Below are 19,155 nucleotides of genomic sequence, written 5' to 3' on the forward strand. Positions count from 1 at the left end.
GGGTGGTATTACTGGTAATATATGGTTAGGAAATGGGATTGATAATCTGGAACATGATTTTTGATTGGACGATGGACCTGTTCAGTGAACAGTACATTTAGTTATCTATCTTGACTCTGACCAGTCAGGGAATGATTACTGATACATTTTAGTTATCTATCTTGACTCTGACCAGTCAGGGAATGATTACTGATAGGACGATGGACCTGTTCAGTGAACAGTACATTTAGTTATCTATCTTGACTCTGACCAGTCAGGAACATGATTTTTGACTGGACAATGAGCCTGTTCAGTGAACAGCACATTTAGTTATCTATCTTGACTCTGACCAGTCAGGAACACGATTTTTGATGGACAATGAACCTGTTCAGTGAACAGTACATTTAGTTATCTATCTTGACTCTGACCAGTCAGGGACATGATTTTTGATTGGACGATGGACCTGTTCAGTGAACAGTACATCTAAATGTTTCTCTTTGCGTATGTGACCAGTACAAGGATAGCTGTTAATAACCCCTGTAAGATTCTGTTCATATTTCTTGTATCTGTAGTTCTTGCTGGCTGATGTACAATAATTCGACTGATTTATAGGTTACGAGAGGAGAGATACATATAACAAGAGGATGTCGGTATATTAGTCGGTATATTAATGAGCACTGTGGACATTCTGTGACAAAAAACTCTTGTAATTAAAAATAAAAGAATAAGCAACGGAAACACGTAAAAAAAGAATAGTTTCCACAGTTCAAAAAACCAGTGATTAATTCTTTAACAGCAACGTGTTACCTGAACAAATAAAAAGAAAGAAATAGCAATTTGCGGTAAAGAGGAAAATATAATGAAAAATGAAGTCAATGAGGCAGGGATGAACAAGTGAAAGACGAGAACAGTGAAGGAATAATAATGAATAACAAAGGCTGAATTTATCTCATTTTGCGACTCGCAAAAATTGGTGTCGGTGGCAACTTTCCTCGCTACTTCACTTAGGATAAATCAAGGGAGAGACAGAGATAAAAAAAAATCTCTCTCTCTTCTCTTTCTCTCTCAGAGGTTAATAGTTCGTCCTCAAAAGCCTTAAGTTAGCTTGCGCATAAACAAACACGCGTAATTAAGCAATTTCTTTTTTTTTTAATCTTTTATGTGTTCTATTCATTTTTGAATCTCGCGGCTCTTTCCTCTAAGTCAGGAAATTGGACGAAATGCTTTCAGAAAGTGACGACTGTCAAGGAATTATGAAGCTGAAAAGTCTGCAGAGTTTCAGGGTGAAGAAGGAAGTCTTCAAAAATTATTATTCTTTAATTAACTGCCTTCCTGTCAGAGGGAACGTGACACAACTGGCCACAGAATTTATATATATATATATATATATATATATATATATATATATATATATATATATATATATATATATATATATAGATATATATATATATATTGCTAAGATCAGTGCTGGCACAAGGCCAACAAGTCTAAACAAAAAACTATGTCTGAAGATTCTGGAAATTCTGGAACACAGAAACTTTCCGGATGCTTTCAAGTCACAGCAGACAGGGTTTGAAATTTGGTAATTTCCTATAGTTTAAAAGATGGATATATATATATATTATATATATATATATATATATATATATATATATATATACATATATATATAAATTTTTTTTAAAATTACTGCCAAACCTTGTGCTGTGTCTTCTAAAGCATCTGGAAAGTTTCGTGTTCCAGAATTTCCAGAATCTTCGGACATGGTTCGTTGTTGGCTTAGATCAAGTTGGCCTCTTCAACAAACCCTTCTAAAGTACAATGGCTGCCCGCAAGTGATGGCAAGGTACGCAAGTGAATAAAAAGCCTGGTGTTGACCTCTTGTTTCGTACCAACCAACTGAGACCATATCCCTGGAAAGCTTGCCTTCCTTTCTGTTCAAAATGACCTAAAGAAATGTCAAAACTTAAACTTGACCTTGACCTAACAGGGTCAGGGATACCAGATCGCATTTAAGAGAGAAAAAACGTCTTCGCTTGCCTTCTAATCTATCGACTTTTCCTTTTTTTGAGTTCAAGAGAGAATTTAGGCCAGAGGCCAAGCACTGGGACCTATGAGGTCATTCAGCGCTGAAACGGAAACTGACAGTAAAAAGGTTTGAAAGGTGTAACAGGAGTAAAACCTCGAAGTTGCACTGTGAATCAATTGTTAAGAGAGGGTGGAAAGTAAGATGGCGGAAAGAGAATATGAAAGGAGGTACAGTAAATGAAACGAAAAGGGTTGCATCTAGGGGGGCGTAGGCACACTGCACAGAACCTTAAGTAATACCTACAGTGCACCTTTGTGAGGCACGAGGTGCAAACCCCTACGGGGAATCGGCATTTCTTGCCTTCGGCACCAGATGGGGTTTAAGAGAGAAAATCACACGTATTTCGTAGGGGAGTCACGCCTTTGAAGAGTGGGGAGGTCTTCCTTCTTTCTCCATAGGGTGGTGAGAAGTGCCACCCGTATTAATTCACATTCAGATTGAGGCACTTTTCCCTTCCACCCATTTCTCTGTGTCTGTATTTTTTTTTTTTTTAGAATTTTTCTAATGAACACGACGCCAATGTCCATCAAAGAACTTTTCTCCTACTTCTTTCCAGTCTGATGTAGGCACTTACGTCAGAGTACCCTATTCACTATTACATATATACATGAACTATATTATGTATATACATATATATATATACATACACACCACATATATATAACATATATATTTATATATATATATATATATATATATATATTGTTACGAATTCGATTTCATAACACTCAGTATTCATTTTAATATACTGCACAATATATTAAACAAATGAAAAAAAAAAACATATCAGAACATATTTCAGAATCACATGATACACTATCTGTAAGAAAAAGACATTTTAAGATCATATTATCATATCTCACAACAAATGACGAATCTGGAAGCAAAACATCAAAATTTTCACAGAGACGCATATCATATTTGTAGAGTGGTTTTATATATTATAACACATTATAATAGTATATATATATATATATATATATATATATATATATATATATATATATATATACATACTGTATGTATATACATACATACATACACACACGTATATATATATATTATATATATATATACTCCATCATCAAGCATCTCTCAAAACTGCACGACATCTAAGAATATTTTTTCATTTGCTCTCAAAACCTTTCGGAGAATTTCTGTATTTACTGACTTATCAAAAAACAAAAAAAAAAAAAAAAATTCGTTGAGTGAATGCAGAAATGAAATAATAAAACAGATGAAAAAATATATACTGAAAGTATTTCAAAGTCAAGGATCGACCTGAAAGTATTTCCAAGTCAAGGATCGACCTGAATGTGAATGTCGGGGGGACGATATGCAAAACAGTTTCATCTACTGAGAAATGGCTGTATTTCTGATGCGTGGACAATCTTTTTAAAGTAAAACATACTATGACGAAAAATATTTCTGTAAAGTTAACTTTTTTTTAATGAAAAATAAAAAAAAATCGATGGAAAAAATCTTATAAGTCATCACTTTTTGTTGAGAGAAATCTTTAATACTGATTTCGATACGAGTTTAAATAAATATCCCTTAAACTGAGGATGTTTTTTTTATATAGTCTTTTATAGAAAGAGATATATGTACTATAAAATCAAGATTTTTAAAAAAATAAATCTTTATAGCATGCAATTTCTTTTGACGAAAACAATGTACGGTCAGTATTCATTTAGCCACGCACAGATCTTTAGATAAGTATTTTGGACAAAACAGGATAAATCTTTATATTGAGCATTTCTGCTGATGAAAAACTATGGTCAGTATTCATTTCGCCAAACAAATATCTTTAAATAAGTATTTTGACAAAACAGGATAAATCTTTATATTAAGCTTTTTCTACTGATGAAAAACTGTATGGTCAGTACTTATTTTGCCAAACGTAAATCTTTAAATAAGTATTTTTGACAAAACAGGATAAATCTTTATGTTGAGCATTTTCTGCTGATGAAAAACTGTATGTCAGTATTCATTTTGCCAAACATAAATCTTTAAATAAGTATTTTGGACAAAATAAGGTAAATCTTTATATTGAGCATTTCTGCTGATGAAAAACCGTATGGTCAGTATTCATTTTGCCAAAAAAAAAAAAAAAAGATTAGCAAAGCAAACTCTGGTACACACATCACGCAAATAGAAAATCCTTCGCGAACTGCTCAAGCCAAGAAAAGATAAACATCCAGCTCGTGGGAACCGTAGTCAGCAAACTAAAATCTCAATTCGTCCGCGAAAAATTAAACAGGGGAATACAAAAGGACTGACGGAACAGAACGGGAATGGACGAGAAACTAGATTAAAGAGCTCATCTCGATTCTGGAGGCAGAAGATGGACCATCACCATCATCATCATCCCCTTTTTCATTTTTGACTGGAGGACCCTCAGTGAGGAAGGCAAACAAGGGAGAAAGGGAGACGACGAGGGAATCCATGACAGATTGGCAGATCTCTGTTTCGTACGTGAGAGGCTGAGTTGATTTTCGCTGAACTGTTTATCATTATTTTTCTTTACCTTTTAGAAGTCTACCGTAAAAAGGGAGATTCAAGAAAATGATTTAATTTTATTTTTTAACTTTTAGACGTCTGCTTACCCTAAAAAGGGAAAATTCAATAATATGATTTAATTTTTTTTCTTTTAGACGTCTACTTACCCTAAAAAATGGAGCTTCAAGAATATGATTTAGTATTTTTTTCAACTTTTAGACGTCTACTTGCCCTAGAAAAATGAGCTTCAAGAAAATTATTCAATTTTTAAAAAAATTTTTAGACGTCTACTTACCCTGAAAAAGGAAGCTTCAAGAATATGATTTAATATATATTTTTTTTAACTTTTAGAAGTCTACCCTATCATAACAGTGTGCCACTCAACTTCAACTTAACACGCATCCTCGTGTATTATCAAGGTATTATCAAGACATATGATTAAGGTCTTTCCTTCCCAACAACTCTTTCCATCCATTTACCCTCCTTCTTGAGTCAGGTCAGAAAATTAAAAATTCTCCTAAAGTAAACATTATTGCCCTAAGGAGATGTACAAGGTTCGGGTTACTTATGCACTGTAGCCCAAGGTTTACGATCGCCAAGTGGAGGGTTGTGTACTCCTTGGGAGTGGAAATGCCTTAAAATGGGACCGAGGACTAGTGCTTAGTAGTAGTTAAGCGGTACAACCTCAACATCATTGCCCTGGGAAGTTTCAATGGCTTGAGGTGTGAATATAGTATGCTTCAAGGTACACAAGCGCCTGGTAAAAGGTTGTGGACCCCTTGGCATAAGGAAATGTCCAAGAGTTGGAATATGAGCCTCTTCTCCAGAGGCCAATGACAACCACACACTTTTACTGAGCATTCTTATCATCTGTGTGATGTGAAAGTCAATGCACAAACACATACATACATATATGTATATCTGTGTTTTTATATTCATTATACTATATATATATATATATATATATATATATATATATATATATATATATATATATATACATACATACATACATATTTTAAAACTATTCTTATTCCTATGAAGCTGAAATAGTTCAGTCAACCAGGATTTAAAAAAAAAAATTACAAATAAAAAAAATAAAAACGGTGTCTTCTTATTTTGGCCCAATTTTACGTCCCACCAATTCAGACTCAAGTCAACGTCTGCTGTTCTCATTCTTCTTCTTCTCATTCTTATTCAATTATTATTATTATCGAAACGAAAACAACCTGTGCGTGGAATAAACCTGATAATCAACACAGCCCCGCTAACAAAGCTTCCCCAAAATAAAGCAAGAGGAAAACAGAAGAAGAGAATTATTAGTTTCTGGCGCGTCCACCAGATGGCAGCAGATTGTTGTTTATTTCTTTTCCTTCCGTATTTTACAATTAACAAACTGCCATAAAACTCCCGTCCTGCCGCTGATACCAAAAACGAAATCAGCTTAATTCACTGATAGCACCAGCACTAAAGTTTTTTTTATGCGTCGGCCCAAAAGAGCTGACGAATGGAAATCAGGTTGTAAACGTAGTTAACGATTTATGATTTATGTCATAAATGTCATAAACGTATTTAGCGATTTATGATTTATGCTATAAATGTCATGAACGTAGTTAACGATTTCTGATTTATGTTATAAATGTCATACACGTACGCAGCGATTTATGACTTATGACATAAATGTCATAAAAGTAATTAGCGATTTATGATTTGTCGTAAATGTCGTAAACATAATTAGCTATTTATGATGTATGTCATAAATGTCATAAACGTAATTAATTATTTATGTAATGTCATAAACGTAATTAGCGATTTATAATTTATGTCATAAATGTAATTAGAGATTTATGATTCATGTCGTAAATGTCATAAACGTAATTAGCAATTTATGTCACAAATGCCATAAACGTAATTAGCAATTTATGATTTGTCATAAAATTCGCCATTAACGTAATTAGCAATTTATGATTTATATCACAAATGTCATGAACGCAATTAGAGGTTTATGTCGTAAATGTCATAAACGTATTTAGCAATTTACGATTTTCGTCATAAATGTCATAAACGTAATTAGCAATTTATGATTCATGTCATAAACGTAATTAGCAACTTACGATTTGTCATAAATGTCATAAACGTAATTAGCAATTTACGATTTATGTCAGTCATTCAATCCATCCAGTAACTTTTGGGGTCATTACTATGACCCTTCGGAAACAGCATAAGCTCGTAAGGTCTGTTATTGAAAATGTCAGTAATTTAAAAAACAAAAATTGAGGCTTTATTTTAATATATTTTTTCTTTTATAAATATGGGCGTCTACCTTACTCTCTATCCATTGTTACAGCCGGTATCAGGTGGTGCAAAAACGACAGCAATATTCAAGTAATTTCGTAATTCCATTGTCATATAATATACTGAGTACTTGCACATTTAATTTTCTGAAAAGAAAACTACTGTGCCGGCTTTGTCCGTCCGTTCGCTCTTTTTCTGTCCGCCCTCAGATCTTAAAAACTACTGCGGCTAGAGGGCTGCAAATTGGCATGTTGATCATCCACCCTCCAATCATCAAACATACCAAATTGCAGCCCTCTAGCCTTAGTAGTTTTTATTTTATTGAAGGTGAAAGTTAGCCATAGTCGTGCGTCTGGCAACAATATATGCCAGCCACCACCGGCCAGTGGTTAGAGTTTCATGGGCCGCGGGTCGTACAGCATTTTACCGAGACCACCGAAAGATAGATCTATTTTCGCTGGCCTTGATTAAACGATGTACAGAAAACTCGACTGCACCGAAGAAACTTCCGAGCATTTTTTACTTCTATTATGAAAATAATATCTCAGAGTTTAAGCACACTGACAAACGTAAATTAAGCTATAAGCTTTCCTCCTCTGGCAGAGAGCACGAGCACAAAGAAATGCAAACGAGAGAAAAAAAAAACTAAATTACAGTTGAAAGAGAGAAAGAAGCCAAGTTAACAATTTCTTATTTCATTTTACCACCTGAATTCCGTTACTTCTTTTCTACCTGAGGTAATACCGGCGAAAAATCCAACTTCCATTTTTCCAGTAACATTTTCTTGATTAAAATTCTAGCTGTTCAGGATTAGCAACAGGTGCTAATGGCACCAGCATCCTCATCTCCTCCTACGGTATGTTTCAAGGACTTTCCACTTCTCCTCACACCGTAGGACTGTGGAACAGCCTCCAAGAGAATCTCGTGCAATTGCAACTTCGGAAGACCAAGCGAAGATGCAATGTATTATTGCCTTAATACAATTCCCCTTGTATTTTCATAAATGCATTTTTTCCCATTCATTTACTTTGTTGATTTATTTTTCTTTTGCCTTGATACAATTCTCCTTGTATTTTCATAATTGCTTTTTTTCCCATTCACTTATTTGGTTGATTTATTTTTTCTTTTTTATTATGTGATCTCTTCTTTTTCTGTATTTTCCCCCAATTTCTGTTACTTCTTTTTAATGAACACCATATTCTTTGGAAGCTTCAATTTCAAGTTAATGGCCCCTTTGGTAAGCTTGTTCCATACGAACAGGATTCATCTTCTGAATAATAATAATAATAATAATAATAATAATAATAATAATAATAATAATAATAATAATAATAATAATTCTTTGCGGAAATATTTACATAAGGAATACATGAACCGAAGTCAACATTGTACATCTCTCGCGTCACTATAAAGCTTTGGGAACTATTAATAGTCAATTCATTTAAGTGGAGGAAAGGGAATTTGCGTTCAGGTATATTCATGAGTCACTAGCAACAAAACGAAGGCTCCAAATGTTGAAGTTAAGAGGGGACTCAAAACGTGACCAATGTGGGGAAACAGAGTATCAAATGCATATGTTTTACTTCTGTAGAGAAAAGAAAAATATAGTAAAATGGTTTAACTCTATTCTAAGGAAATGTTGTAAACAAAATAATTATAGTTTATTGAAACTATTAGTCTGTGATATAGTAGGGGAATCAAATGTTGATAAAAACACAGCCATTTTATTGATCACCGGCTATTTGTATTGTTTGTGGATGTGTTACAAACACAACAACAGCTGCCAAAATATAATAAATTTTTTGAAAAAGAAACTAGAATCACAAAGGATGTATATTAAATGCAGATATACAAGCAATATTTCCAAGTATGCAACCAAAGAATTTTTAAATTATGTTTTGATTTTGATTTGTATTATTTTGTAGCAAAATGTTGTCTAAATTTATATTCTTGTATTACGAGAATTATTCAAATAATGTAAATTACTGAAATGTATATTTATAATAAAAGATAAAAAAAAAAATTTATTCTAATAATCAATTCAAAAACTACTTCCCATTGTTATTCCTTCCTTAGGAATACCAAAAGGAGGCGATCCCAGGAAGAAATAGGAGTCAGAAGGAGGCAACTAAAAGCAACGAATCTAAGTAACTTATAGAATAACACGGAACGTGTGTCCACATCCTTCCCGTGTGTAATAAGGATAGACAGTGGGTATTGCTCTTCCTAATTACTTCTTGCAGTTGGCCCACCGGGGGTCAACCTTTCAACCTTCCTCATTACTAGGGCTTTATTTAAGTATGCAGAATACGTGACGCCATGGAGGGCGAGACTTGGCGTCTCGACCCTCTCAAAATATTGACGCACGGGTCAATTAGCGTTATTATGTTAGATCATGTTGGAAGGAGGCCGCCTGGTGGTTCATTTCTATGAGAAGGAATAGTTTTATTTATATAATTGATAAGTCAGATGTATGTATGTATGTATGTAATACATACATACATACACATGTATGTATGTATGTATACAGTTTATACATACATACATCCACATTATACATACATACATACATATATATATATAATACAGTATATATATATATATATATATATATATATATAATATATATATATATATATATATATATACTTCTCTCAATACGTATTTTGATGTATTCGTGTGTACGCGTATGTGTAGATTTAGACGTATAACGTTTGTCTATGTATACATGTGTGTATGCATAGTATAAACACGCATATACATACATATGCTATATATACTACAAAATACATCAAAATACTGATTGAGAGTCGTATCTCCAAGCATGCAAGCTTAAACATTTCCGCAATAGGTCCAACTACGTAGAAACCATTTCAGTAGAAACTGTTACATTGCCCACCATCTTCATTTCAGATTACTTCAAACTCCGAAACACACAACGCAACCACCTGAGAACAGTGCAGCTTACTCGGAAAATGAGACGCGTACGGAGATTCGAACATGTATCGTACGACAAGACGCGTCCAAAGTTGTGACTATCTCGTACCGAACATGTTTGCGCCGTTCCAGACTTGTCAGTCTGAATTCTAGTGTTTCAGGTTGTCGTGAGAAGTTCTTCGAGATGACAGAACTCTCAAAGGGGACGTTATGCTAACAGATATTTATGAAATCTTGGAATTTATGTGAATACAGTTCTAATAAAAGGTAGTTTGACGCAAAGGAACACTTTTACACTAGATGTTTAAGTATATTTAAGATTTTATATGATCACAATTCAAATAAAGGAACACTTTTACACTAGATGTTTAAGTATATTTAAGATTTTATATGATCACAATTCAAGTAAAGTGTTTTGACGCAAATCGTTCGACTTTGGTAAACGGAATGAAAGGAGGAGGAGGAGGAGGAGGACAATGTTTAGGATATTTAGGATTTTGTATGAAAGGAGGAGACAATGTTTAGGATATTTAGGATTTTGTATGAACACTTCAATTAAAAGGTAATTTGAAGCAAACCAATCGCCTTTAGATACCACAATAAAAAAGAAAAAGACAGAACGAAGAAGTAGAAGAAGAAGAAGGAAAACACGAGAACCACGAAGCGCAAGAGTCTGGAAAATGAATCCAATACGTCTTCCATGAACCGTGACTCGCTCAGGCTGAATTCGCTTCCGGCGGGCTTCCGGCGCGGCACGCGGGCGGGCGTGCGCGCGCGCCCATTCTTTCAGGCGCCGTAATCACGAAAATCAGACGCCCTTTCGAGAACATAACAGGCTTCGCAGCGTGTCATAACAACGAGAGACCTGACACCCGTTCACTGCACAAGTGTGTCTGTCTGCTTTTGACACTTTCATGACACAACCTTTGAGAGCCGGTATTTTTGGTGTCAAGATTTCCAGGTGAATTGGTAGGGGTTGGGGAGGAGGCTGGAGGAGGAGGAGGAGGAGGAGGAGGGAAGGTACGGAGGAAGGGAGAGTTGGAGGGAGGTGGAAGATAGGGGAGGGAGGGGAAGGATCAAGGGAGGTGGAGGGAGAGGGTGAAGGGCTGGGGAGGGGGGGAAGAGTTGTGGCAAGGAGGGAGAAGAGGGAATTAGCGGGAAAGGAGGAGGGAAAAGAGAGTTGCGGGGAAAAGGAGGAGGGGAGACGAAGGGAGAGTTGGAGGGAGGGGAGGGGAAGGATCAAGGGAGGTGGAGGAGGAAGAATTGGGAAGGAGGGAGAAGTGGAACTAGATGGAAAGGAGGAGGAAGAGGGGGAGAAGGGAGCTGAGGGGAAAAGGAGGGAGGGGAGAGAGGTGAGGGGGGGGGCACAGGGGGGAAAGCAAAGGCAAGGTTAAGGGGGAAGGGGGAGGGGGTGAAATTGCAAATGTAAAGGCAAATGCTTATACTCCTTCATGAAAAAGAATTCCATCTCCTGTCAATCAGGGATAACAAGAGTCTATCAAAGAAGGAAATCTCATGCATAGGCGAGACAGATTGAATGACGTCTCCCAGAAGGATCAAGAGAGGAATTGGGAAACAGAAAATTGGAAACGAGAGAGAGAGAGAGAGAGAGAGAGAGAGAGAGAGATCAAAATGACTGGCAATACCTGAAATCATCTAAGCTGGCAGATAAAAGGCAAAAGAGAGAGAGAGAGAGAGAGAGAGAGAGAGAGAGAGAGAGAGAGAGAGAGAGAGAGAGAGAGAGAGAGAATCTTGCATGTTGACAATAAGACTTGAGACACGAAAAAGAATCTTACAAAAAAAAAAGTCTTTAGAAAGAGAAACAGTCTCACAAGATGAAAAAGATGTCTTTAAAAAGAGAAAAAAAAAGTCTAAAGGACATTTTGGGCAAACAATAGTTGCAGAAACTTCAGAGGGATAACTTTACTGTTTACACAACCTTTTTTTTTATCTTTTAGAAAAACACTGATCAACTTAATTTTCGAGTCAATATCCTCATTCGCGGTTTCTAGTTTTCTGTATGTGAAAACTATTGCGCCGGCTTTGTCTGTTTATCCGCGCTTTTTTTGTCCGCCCTCAGATCTCAAAAACTACTGAGGCTGGAGGGCTGCAAATTGGTATGTTGATCATCCACCCTCCAATCATCAAACCTAACAAATTGCGGCCGTCTAGCCTCAATAGTTTTTATTTTATTTAAGGATGAAGTTAGTCATGATCGTGGTTCTGGCAACGATATAGGATAGTCCACCACCGGTCCGTGGTTAAAGTTTCATGGGCCGCGGCTCATACAGCATTATACCGAGACCACCGAAAGATAGATCTATTTTCGGTGGCCTTGATTATACAATGTAGTGGCTATACAGAAGACTCGATTGCGTCGAAGAAGCTTCGGCGAATTTTTGTACTTTTTGTTTCTTCTTTTCTACGGGCCTGGGCAACTGGAGATAAATATATATATATATATATATATATATATATATATATATATATATATACATATATACATATATATATATATAATATATATGATTGACCTGTTAAACAAAACAGTGTGTTGACATATCTCCAGCAAGTAATAACCTTCACGTTTAATACCGTCATCCAACCCGTGAAAGACCTCTACACAACCATGCAGAATGAAGGTACTTCGATGGCGACGTAACATTTCTAAGGACGGTACTTGGCGTCTTGAAAATTCACCACCATTGGTATGGGTATATTAGTATAATATAAATGATGGCATAAAAGTACTGTCATTTATGAAGGTATGTATATTAGTATATATATATATATAATATACATATATATATATATATATATATATATATAAATATATATATATATATATATATATATATATATATATATATATATATTATATATATTGTATATATATATATTATGGTTTGCAAGTAACACTGTCTACTGTCATTTACAGGTATGGGTATACTATTATAATATATAAAAGCTGTGGCATGGAAGCATGAGATTTCAAAGTATTTCAGGCTCCCTTGCACCTAGATAGTAATACTGGAAGCCTGGAAACCTGGAAGCCTGGAGGCACGCAATTTCGACGTGCGTGAGTAATAGGATTAATTAGCAATAGACTTTTGTTCATTGACGTTATGATAACATACCTGGTAATCTCGATGCAATAGCAACTGATGCAATTTCGGGGTTGGGGTTAAAAGTTAATTAATATTCTTTATTTGTTCCGTCCCAAAAAGAGGGGGGGAAAAATCGCCGAGGTTAATTGGTAGCTATTCATTATAAAATTTTTTCATTATAAAAAAACTGTATCATTATATCTGAACCACTAAATGTATATATACGAGTCCCAGAAATATAGTTTCAAATGGATGATTTTGCCAATGAACTAATCATTTATTTTAGTGAGCCTGGATGACGAAGACGGATGATTTATGAAATGATTGATGATTTATGAGGTTTTAGGCTGTCAAGCGAAGCACTGGGTGGGCACTCTCGGCTATTCAGTGCTTGAGAGGGAGCGAGAATGGAGGTAAAGTAAAAGGCTTAAGAAGCACTAAGAGGTACCAGTCAGAGGTGTTGGACAGCAAAACAGAAGAAAGAGAGAGAGAATGGAGGTAAAGTAAAAGGCTTAAGAAGCACTAAGAGGTACCAGTTAGAGGTGTTGGACAGCAAAACAGAAGAAAGGGAGGAGGTAAAGAAAGGCTTAGAAACACTAGAGGTAAAGTAAAAAACAGAAGAATGGAAGAAAAGGCACCAAGAGGTACAGTTAGAGGTGCTGACAGCAAAACAGAAGAAAGGGAGCGAGAATGGAGGCAGAAGTAAATGACTTTAAAGCAATCGAGTTTTCTGTAAAGCCGCATGGGGCTCATGAAAGCCGCGACCCATCAGCCACGGTCCGGTGGTGGCCTGTGTTGTTGGTATCTACAAGGTGCCAGAAGTACAGTACGGCTAACTTTAACCTTTAATAAGATAAAAACTACTAGGCTAAGGGCTGCAATTTGTTATGTTTTGATGATTGGGGGTGGATGATCAAAGATACCGGTTTGCAGCCCTCTAGCCTCAGTAGTTTTTAAGATCTGAGGGCGGACAGAAAAAGTGCAGAGAGAATAAAGTGCGGAAGGACAGACAAAGCCGGCACAATAATTTTCTTTTACAGAAAACTAAAAAAGTGACATAATTTATAAGAGGGATTCCAAAGCACGGTATAGTTCAACAAACCTGTCAGGAATGATAAATCTCTCAGCAAGAACATTCGGAACGTTCCTGGCCGTAAATCTATCATGATAAACTTGAATCAACTATTAATATATCAACCTGTTTACTCGTCCATTGCACTTGGACATGCCATAAAAAATAGAAGTTATTTAATTTTTTATACTTAGCATTTGTATCTACTCTCACACAAACACAGACGCAAACGCGCGCATGCGTGTTTCATACACGTACGTATTTGGAGATGCCACAACAAAATGCAACTTTTATTTTACTGAATGTTATTGTGTTTAGCATTCGCTTTTACTCACACAACACAAACACGCGCATGCGTATTTCAAACATGCATGTATTCGGAGATGCCACAAAAATAAATAAATGTTTACTTCGCTGATGTTGCTACACTGAGGATTCTTTTCACTCACGCAACAAAATGCGTCCCTGAGAGGATGGCAAGGAATAAAATGTCTCGCCTTTGATAAGCAGGTAATTAAGATTTTTTTTCAACCCTCCGCGGCGCGACGCCAGAAACTGTCAGGTCGCGTCAGTTGCGCTCCGCGTCCCGGACAGCTTTCCGAAATCTTCAGGAGATAAATATGAAAATTTTTCTCCCAAGAAAATCGCGTTATTTTTATTTATTTATTTATTTTTTAGAGTAAATGCTGGTGGCATCCCGACCTAATGTAATAATGCCTTTAAGCTTTTCGCACGCCAAACGAGTTCCTGAAATATTGGGCATGATGGAAGATGGATATTTATATATATACATAATATATATATATATATATATATATATATATATATATATATATATATATATATATATATACTGTATACTATACATATATATAAACAAAAATACATGAGAGATATAGAGAGATATATAGAGAGAGAGAGAGAAATAGATGAGAGAGAGAGAGAGAGAGAGGTGATGATAAGTAAATAGTTAAGGATAGAAAAAATCCGAAAACACACGAGAGAAAGTCAGAATTATAAGTACATAATTCAGGTTATAAATATACTTAGCAAGTATTAATGAGAGAGAGAGAGAGAGAGAGAGAGAGAGAGAGAGAGAGAGAGAGAGAGAGAGAGAGAGAGAGAGAGAGAAAGGAAGTACACCCATGCTTATATTATCATCATCAGCTGCGATATACAAATAAGAATAAGAGCATCAAAAGTAACAATAATTTATATATATGTATATATATACATCTATAAACACACACACACATATATATATCAAGTTCATTTCTTGACAACAGATAATAACTTGACTTTTATTCAATTGATAACAAGGAAATTACAACGCAATCTGCTACCACATATCGTTTTGACAGGCTGTTTAGGAAACCCCTAATATTTTTGCATTTGCTATTTTGGTACTGCAATAATTTACCAAACAAAGCCCATATTTCTAATACGGAAAATTGTGTAAAATGCAATTGAAAACAGAACAGTATTATACTGTAAAATAATTTAATGGTCAAACGATTTTGTTTCAATTTCGTTCGTTATACTGCAAACATTTGCATAGAATTTGAGGCCATATTTGTAATAAGAAATGTGTGTAAAATGTAATTCAAAATAAAATAGCATTATAGTCAACAGTAATTTAACAATCAAATATTGCTGTTTTAACTTGATCCTTTATATATTTTCTACAGTATTTATCGGGTTACGTGTTCACATTGCACTTCGAGAAATAAATATACAATACTGAAAAGGCCATGGTAATATAAAGGCGCCTAAGGCATTTAATAACAGGTGAAAAGGCGTTCCATGTCAACTAATCATCTCCTTAGAGCCGATATCTACCAAAGGTTTGTCATTTCGAACTGGTTGAGTAACGCATTTACCAGCTAAGTTTCACCGAAATTCGTTCAGCCGTTCTCGAGAGGCACTGGCGAAAATACAACGTCCTCCGAGCCTGTTTCTTCTGCTCTAAGTTGACAAATGGGGTTGTATTATTTTGTCGGATGAATATATTCATCATAGTTTCCTACATGTATTTTGTTAACATGTAGTATCTTGAATATATTCACAACTATATTCTCAACAATAGACACACGCACACATACACACACACAATATATATATATATATATATATATATATATATATATATATATATATATATATATATATATATATATATATGTAATAATAATACATATATATATATATACATATATATATATATATATATATACATACATACATACATACATAAATACATACATTCCTTCAAAACATATACAGAATATAAAAAATCTCTACGACCACATAACACCGCTATAAAATTACATCCTTGACTACACACCCTGATTTTAAATCACTCAACCTAACGAGCTTAAAAAAAATCTCATTTCTTTATACCCCGGTCGCTCACCTCACTGATTGCACTGCAATTTGTATCCTTTTGTAACGCATGTAATACAATCATAATACACCACTGGTCGCTGTATTCTGCCACGCGTTAATGGAGTTACTTGTATAAAAAAAAGTTCTGTAATTTCCATGGTCTATTGAGGCTTTGCTGTCGATTGCTTGGGTATTAATTCAACCAGTGACGTAAATAATGTTAAACATTATTTCATTAAATGTTTTTCTGATAGATAATTTAGCGTCTTTAATGATCCAACTTTGCTTTTGAAATAACCATGAATAATTCATCCCCTGTTTTGTCATATTACAAGATATACCTTTCTGTTATTATTGCAGGCAAAATGAATGTGCCAGTGTTCTCTCTCTCTCTCTCTCTCTCTCTCTCTCTCTCTCTCTCTCTCTCTCTCTCTCCCTCTCTTTGTCTTTTCTTGACGTTTTCATTCGTAATAAGATATAGGTAAATGAGTAATATGTGGCATATAACTAGAAAGTAAAATACAAATAAATATGTGTATATAATATATATAAATATATATATATATATATATATATATATATATATATATATAAAATTTCATATAGATATTAATATATATTATTTATATATGTGTATAGAGTATTTATACATATATGTGTGTGTATATAATATAAGGTATATATATGAATAATAAACACCACACACTCCATTTCACTTTAGTTCTCTACATATATTCTACATGGTTCCCGAACGATTCTTTTTTTTTTTTCACTATCAAAAGGTGTTTAAGGAAGAAGAGGTTAGCAGGATGAATCCGATTCCATTCTGGGAATATAACACGATTTAATAGAATTAAGGAGAGGTCGGGAGAGACGTCTGCATCCTTCATAATCAACTGAGATTAATAATTGCACGGAAGAAGGGGAACCCAGAGAGAGAGAGAGAGAGAGAGAGAGAGAGAGAGAGAGAGAGAGAGAGAGAGAGAGAGAATACAAAATGTAAAATTAAGAAATTAATGTAGAGAGAAAGAATTTGTGGGAGAAAATAAATATAAAATTAAGAGAGAGAGAGAGATCCATATTATTAAATTAAGAGATTAATGTAGAGACAGAGAGAGAATTTGTTGGAGAATACTAAATATAAAATCAAGAAATTAATGGAGAGAGAGAGAGAGAGAGAGAGAGAGAGAGAGAGAGAGAGAGAGAGAGAGAGAGAGAGAACATATTGTAAAATTGAGATCAGTGACAGAGAGAGAGAGAGAGAGAGAGAGAGGAGAGAGAGAGATGAGAGTGTTAGTGATGGATGATAATTTCCAAGCCATGAGTTAAAAAAACAGGCAAGAAAAAAAAAGCAAAATAAAGTAAAAAGGTAAACATCAATGAGCTAGAACAAGAGAGTAAGCAGGGACGAAGGATAAACATACCAACGACAACAATGATTTAGACTTGATTCAATACAAAAACAGCGAAACACTAAGAATGAATCCGACAAACACAACCCGGCCAGCCATTTAATCCCGCCACCATTACGCAATCTCTTTCAATCTCTGGGCTTTTCCTCTGCCCAAAATTTCATTTGGCCCATCACCCCACAGAGCCACTTTCGCAAAAACTTTCATTTTCGCACTGAGCTCTGCTCTTGCCTTATTCCAGCCTGCTTTTGTAAATCCTACACCTGGGGTTCCCACCTTTTATTCATCTTTTTATAGATTCCTGTGCACCCCTAAAAATTGAGGATGAAAAAGATAAACAATGAAACTGATATTGTGATATAATTTTATCATGACATCTCTGTGTGTAGAGTAAAGTTTGCTTACTAAAATGAGGAAATAAAAAAAAAAGACACGATATTGTGCAAGCTTAATGCATTTTACATCATGTACTGCGCAGGACTGGCTATTCTCTCAGATCCAATGTACCCCCTGAAGAATAAAAATGTACCACTGGGGGTACATGTACCCCAGGTTGGGACCCCCTGCTCTACACCTAAGTTAAAACAAAATTTTCTCTATTTTTCCAAACATCTATTTTATCGACACAAGAGATTATTCTTCTGAGATAATGTTCCTCATTTGCATACTATGTTTTTATAAGATATGTTTGCTTATTAATCATACAATACAATCTGTTTCTATTGTATTTTCTTTACACGATCCATTTGTTCACTAACCTTACAATACAAATTCTTTCCCTTTAGTATTTTCAAATTCTTTTCCTTTATTATTCAGTTAATGGTTTTTCCTCTTTCACTGTATTACAACTATTAATTTACCGACTCATCACTAACTTTATTTGTGTTTATACATATGCTGACCTAATATTATTATATACATTTTAATATTTTTTTACCACAAAATATTATATGTAATATCTTTAAAATTTCTTTCCTATACTATGGTGGCAACAAGAAATATGAACTACTTGCCTGACAACTCTCGCTCTCTCTCTCTCTCTCTCTCTCTCTCTCTCTCTCTCTCTCTCTCTCTCTCTCTCTCTCTCTCTCTCTAAGAATTGTGTCCACTACATTTCCAACCCGTTCGGTAAATAACTCAATCCTTTCCTTCTCTCTTATTTGTATGGGCATCTTTCGTCTTCGTAAATTTACAAAAAAGCACAAAGAGAGAGAGAGAGAGAGAGAGAGAGAGAGAGAGAGAGAGAGAGAGAGAGAGAGAGAGAGAGAGAGAGAAAATATTACTTATTTAATCGGACAAACATATAAAATTATTCTTAGAAATGAGAGAGAGAGAGAGAGAGAGAGAGAGAGAGAGAGAGAGAGAGAGAGAGAGAGA

The 19,155-nt window shown here is 35.0% G+C and overlaps 1 protein-coding gene across 1 annotated transcript in view; it reads right to left on the reverse strand.

Annotated features, from left to right (window-relative positions):
• The window catches only part of LOC136841468 (neuropeptide Y receptor type 6-like), a 393,507-nt gene that overhangs the window by 96,497 nt on the left and 277,855 nt on the right, over positions 1 to 19,155 (reverse strand). The gene's annotated exons all lie outside the window — the stretch shown is intronic.

The sequence above is a fragment of the Macrobrachium rosenbergii genome, chromosome 9 (genome assembly GCF_040412425.1).
Source record: "Macrobrachium rosenbergii isolate ZJJX-2024 chromosome 9, ASM4041242v1, whole genome shotgun sequence".
NCBI lineage: Eukaryota > Metazoa > Arthropoda > Malacostraca > Decapoda > Palaemonidae > Macrobrachium > Macrobrachium rosenbergii.